This window comes from Bos javanicus, chromosome 23, assembly GCF_032452875.1.
Source record: "Bos javanicus breed banteng chromosome 23, ARS-OSU_banteng_1.0, whole genome shotgun sequence".
Classification (NCBI taxonomy): domain Eukaryota; kingdom Metazoa; phylum Chordata; class Mammalia; order Artiodactyla; family Bovidae; genus Bos; species Bos javanicus.
This window is the reverse complement of record NC_083890.1, coordinates 2,399,447-2,405,731: the sequence shown is the minus strand read 5'-3', so window position 1 is coordinate 2,405,731 and position 6,285 is coordinate 2,399,447.

Here is a 6,285-nt window from a genome sequence, read left to right as displayed (position 1 = left end):
TTAGGTCTGTTACACCAAAATGGCAGACCAAGGGATTGAGATTTTAATCATACATTACTCAGATCCAGGACTTGGGACTTGGAAATATTTTCAATTCAGTGTCTTTTCTTCAAATTGAGGCAGAACTATGCTCCATTTTATCAGGAAGAGCTGTTGTTGCCCAGTTCCTAAAATCAAAACAGAATGTCTCTCTGGGGCTTTGTAGTACAAGTTATTTGTGTCCCCTGTTTCTTGTGTGTAGGATACAGGCCTCAACCAGCCTCCTTGACCTTCTCTGAGTTCCAAAGGGCAGATTCAAACAATTGCTGATCATAGAAGGGAAGAAATGAAAACAGGGGAGGAGCAGTCAAGTGGTGGTACAGCCTTGGGACAAGGTCCTGGTTCCTACTCAAGGAATATGCTTACCAGTATCTTTGAGTTCTTCTGCAGAACTGGGGTCCCCAAACTAGTGGAGGATGGTAACTTCAGGCTGAGTACAAGGTTCCTGGAGCGCCACCTTGTTACCTCAGCACCAACCAATCAGAAGAAATTCAGTTATCTTGTTGCCCTTACTTCAAATTTGGCTTTCCTTTTCTGGACCCAGTGATGATCATCCTGTTAGGCCTCCTGTTTGGCCCTTGTCTGTTTCATTTCCAACAGAGTCCATCAGTTTCAGGCTAAATTGTTGTTACTATGAGGGTAAACGCTGTTTCAGCCACAGAATAAAACTCAGTTTAGATCAGGTGCAGAGAGACGTCTACTATGCCCACTCTCCAGGAAGTAGTGATAGAAGAAAGAGCCCTCCACCCCAATTCCCAAGAAATACCTTGAGTATGAAGTCTCTCAGGGAGATTTGTTAGGGAAACCATTGACCAAAACTGTCCACCCTGGCCAGGCCTGATAGTAACCCCTTACCTGAGTTATCTTGCAACAGGAGGTCCTGGAAAGGAATGTGAAAATAACAAGCTACCACCAACCAGAATTCAGGAAAAGTCAAAAGGAGAAAGAAGATGCCAGTACATATGTCTTACAAACCTCCCAGAATCATCCTCACTGGAATGCGTCTTGGCTGAGTGATGCACAGGCCACAGGTAAGGACCCCGAGTCAGAGTAATTGGCTGGAGACAACATGGAATCTAATCCCACCACCACAAAATCCAGGACGGTGAGCCATGTGGCAGAGTATCTCTCCTAGATTCCTTACCCTGCTGCTGTCTGCCCAGGCATCCTTCCCAATAAAGTCTCTTGCTTTGTCAGTATGTGTGTCTCATCAGATAATTCATCTCGAAGTGTTATACAAGAGCCCAGTCACAGGTCTTGGAAGGCATCTCCCCCTTTCTGTAACAATTCCAGTTTGGCGTCTATTTGAAAACAAAGGCTAAGTGGGGGTGGTGGTAGATCAAAGAGTGCCTACTTTTCAGGACACTCCAGTTTTTAAAGTGGAGGAGGCAATGGCGACCACTCCAGTATTCTTGGCTGGAAAATCCCATGGACAGAGGAGCCTGGCAGGCTATAGTCCGTGGGGTCACAAGAAGTGTACATGACTTAGTGACTGAAACACCAACACCAGTGTTTAAAGACTGTTAAAGTAATTCAGTTTGAAAAAGCCCCCAAACATAAATATTGTACCCATTAGTTTGATGGAATGCAGAAATGTTCCTGTTCTTCTAATCACTGATTCTGTGCCATAAACTGAGACTGGAAGCAGAAAAATGGAGATAGAGTCTTGCTGCTTTGGGTGCAGTTCTTATGATGAAATTCTTACTTATATCTCTATGAATGTAAATACAGAAGATGAGAAGAGCAGCATCTATTCTTAGGTAACATTTAGTACTACCTGCTTCTTTCCCCGGAGAAGGCAATAGCACCCCACTCCAGTACTCTTACCTGGAAAATCCCATGGATGGAGGAGCCTGGTAGGCTGCAGTCCATGGGGTCGCTACGAGTCGGACACGACTGAGCGACTTCACTTTCACTTTTCACTTTCATGCATTGGAGAAGGAAATGGCAACCCACTCTAGTGTTCTTGCCTGGAGAATCCCAGGGACGGGGGATCCTGGTGGGCTTCCGTCTAAGGGGTCGCACAGAGTCAGACACAACTGAAGCGACTTAGCAGTAGCAGCAGCAGCTTCTTTCCCTCCATTTTCAATTTTTCACAGCCCAATCCTAATCACCTTTCCCCATGCCCTAGCAGAGCTCCTTGTCAGCCCTCCTACATGTTCTTTCTATCAGGGCAGAGAGATAGCTATTGTCTCCTAAGGGACATGTCTTTCCTTTATATTTTTATTCAGATTTGCCTCTCAATTGTGTGTGTGTGTGTTTTCTGGTCAGGGGAAGAACTACCAGGCTTAGTTTTAAAAACTTAAAAAAAATAGAATAAATCTTGAAACTTAAGAGTAAACTAAAAACTTAAATCCCCATACTCCTTAAACTATTTCTAATATTGGCATGTGTGTGTTCTGCCTATTGCTTTATGACAAAAACAGGAAACCCCCCCACCCATAAATTTGTGGCTTGAAAACAAGTGCCTTATCATCTCTCATGACTCTGTGGGTGGGAATTTGGGTAGATTTTGGCTGGGTGATTCTTCCCTGTAGTGTTGGTGAGGTCACTTGGTAGTGTAGAACCAGCTTTGTCTTTAGGGTCCAAGCCAGTTTCACTCATTAATTTTGTTTCACACATTCAATTCATTTCACACATTCCAGGAGTTTGGATCCTTCTCCCTTACTAGACAGCCTAGGGTCTCCCCTGGGCTCTGCAGTGGGTAACTAGAATGTTACTCCAAGAGCAAATTCCCAGAGGTAGGAGTGGAGGCACCAGTCTAGGGGGTGAGGAAATGCACCTCACTTCTGCTGTCAAAGCAGAGTCTGCCTGGAGTCTCAGCAGGACTTAGCAAAGATCTTGTGGCCATCTTTAGCCTGCCTTAGTCTACTCTTGGGCCACATATTAATTACAGTCCTCTCATATGCGAAATATTCCCAAAAAGGTCACAAAATCTCATTCCTTTACATCACAGGTTGGCAAATTTTGGCCAGCTGCTATGCTCACAAATCGGGTTCTATTGGCATGTAGCCCCGTCTGTTAATCTGTGCATGGTCTGCTCTGGCAGCTTTCGTGGTACTGTGGCAGAGTGGAGCAGCTGTGCCTGAGCCCTCGTGGCCGGCAAGCCTGGAATATCTCAAACTACTTCCTGTCCGTAGAAGGCTGGGATCCAAAGGTGTTTTTTCCTTTTGAGTGGTTTCTGTTCAAGTCCAAGAAGGTAACATTCCTTCACAAACTTTAAAATTTTCCCATTTTTCAATTTATAATAAACTTATTTAGACAAAAACCATACCAACATTTTCTTTCCTGGGCCCTTCTCTAAGAACACTAGAGGACAATGCCCATAAGATTTGAAAAAGCCCTGCTGCTTAACTGAGAAGGTCTATTTAGTGAACCATTAAGATTCTTAGAAGTTCCTCTAGGCACACTCTTAAATATTTCTGAGGTCTTAACAAGTGGTCTTGCAGCCATGCCTAGAAATCTTCAGCCTGAAGTCATGTTTTCCTGATGGCACCCTGGGTTTGATCTTCATCTTAAATCTATTTCCTTGGGAATATTTTGCTGGGAGAGATTAGGAATGTAAATTTTAATTTTCAAACCTAGCAACTCTTGGATTTCTCATATTTCCTCTAAATTTTGCTTTAAATGTAATAATTCTGTTAAAAGTTCATCTATCTTCTCTAATATGTTGACATAAGGAACTAGAAGCAAATTGGCAGCTTCCAAATTCTTCCTGCCAGATTTCAGATTTCTTTAGGTACACTTTCTATTTCCCACAGGAACACAGGTGTTAACCTTGCCAGACTTTTCCCCACTATACTTTAGCAGCACCTTCCTCTCCTTCAAACCATCACCAAAGGGCTCCCCAAAGTCAGTGGCACATATTTTACATTTTTTTAGGGCAGATCCCCTTTCTGGGTACTCATGTATCTCATGTATCTTCTATATTTACATGCAGAATCATGGACATCATTCCCATTTACCTTTTATCTTCTAGAATTTGATATACTCTCTACTGCACAAACATAAAACTTGAAAATTACCCTTTCTTCTTTCTCTGGATGTTCTGCTCTAATGAACATGTGTTCTGAATATCCTGACTGACCTGTGTTTTGTGTTAAAGAATTCTTAAGTCAAATAAGATTGTTTACATCAAAATGATTTCTTAGGTTTGCTTTCTTCTATCTTTTTAGTGCTATAACTTGACAGGAAAAATTGAAAGGAAAAAACAGAAAAAATTTAAATATAAGGACAAGAGAAAGGCCACAGGTCACTAACAATTGTCTTTATCTTTGACTTAGTTTACATAATACTTTAAAAATTGCTTGGTAGTCATATACATCAGTGGAACATAATAGAAAGCCTAGAAGTAAACCCATGTATTAATCTATGGCAAAGGAGGCAAGAATATACAATGGGGAAAAGACCTCAATAATTGGTTTTGAGGAAACTGGACAGCTACATGTAAAAGAATGAAATTGGAACATTTGCTCACACGCTATACAAAAAAAATAAAAAATAAAAATGGACAAAACACTGAAAATGATAAAACTCCAAGAAGAAAACATAGGCAATATACTCTTTGACATGTCAGCAATATTCTTTGTATCTGTCTCCTCAAGCATGGGAAACAAAAGCAATAATAAAGAAATGTGATCTAATTAAACTTAAAAGATTTTTCACAGTGAAAGAAATCATCAACAAAACAAAAAGATAACCTACTGAACGAAAGAATATTTGCAAGAGATACATCTGATAAGGGATTAATATCCAAAATACAACTCAATATAAAAAAAAAAGCAAGCACCCTAAATAAAAAATGGGCAGTAGACAAGAATAGACACTTTTCTAAAGAAGATACAAATGACCAAGAAGCACATGAAAAGATGTTCATCACCACTAATTATTAGGGGAAATGCAAATCAAATGCAAGGAGATATAGCCTCACATCTGTCACAATGACTATTACAAAAAGACCACAAGTACAAGTATTGTTGAGGATGCAGAAATGTCTGCATTGTTGGTGGGAATGTAAATTGGTGGAGAGCAGTGTGGAGGTTCCTCAAAAAAATTAAAAAGAGAGTTAACATATGATCCAGTAATCACACTCTGGGGTATATATCCAAAGAAATGAAAATACCTATTCAAAAAAACTGTGTGTACCTCAATGTTCATAACAGCATTATTTACAAAAGCCAAGACATGGAAGCAACCTCAGTGTACATTGATAGATAAATGCTCAAAGATATGGCATATATGTGTAAAATATGAAATATTAGCCCCCAAAATGAAATTTTGCCATTTTCAGCAACATGGATGGACCTGAAGGGTATCATGGTTAGTGAAATGTCAGGTGGAAAAAGAAAACTACTGTAAATTTTCACATTGTCTAAAAATTACAACAAATGAATGACTATAACAAAAGAGAAGTGGATTCATAGTGGTCCCACAGGGAAGAAGCAGGGTAGAGCGGCAGGATAGAGGGGGGTTAAGCGATACAAACTGCAAGATATAAAATAAGCAAGATAGAAGAATTCAATGTACAACACAGGGAATCTAGCCATGGCTTAGACGGTAAAGTGTCTGTCTACAATGTGGGAGACCTGGGTTCGATCCCTGGGTCGGGAAGATCCCCTGGAGAAGGAAATGGCAATCCACTTCAGTACTATTGCCTGGAAAATCCCATGGACAGAGGAACCTGGTAGGCTACAGTCCATGGGGTCGCAAAGAGTCGGAGACGACTGCGCGACTTCACTTTCCTTTCCTTTAAATGGAGTATAATCCATAAAAATACTGAATCATCATGCTGCACACCTGAAGCTAATATAGCATTGTAAATCAACTATACTTCGATAAGAAATGAGGAAAAAAGCCTGATCGGTAAGTATATCATGGCAAATAGCCACAGTATGGACTTTGACCTTGATTGTTCCTGTTCTTCATTCTCTGATCATCCTCCACCCGAATCAATGGGCAAGGCTGAGAGATTATCAGGTGATTGGGCTCTGTGTCTAAACAAGTAGTTGTTTCTGGGTTGTGAACACTGTTTTATCTCAGCAACAGGTGTTTTTTTAACTGTCTTAATTTGCTGGCACCTTTTTTCTCAGCCTTGTTAGGGAAGGGCTTCTTGAGAAGACTATGCGGAAGGGTAGGTATAGAGGTCAGCAGAAGACAGGGTGTACTTTGGAAACAGTATCATCTGGGAGCTTTTCCAAAACACATGCACCTAAACATTCCCATAGGACTCCCTAGATCAGGGAGGGG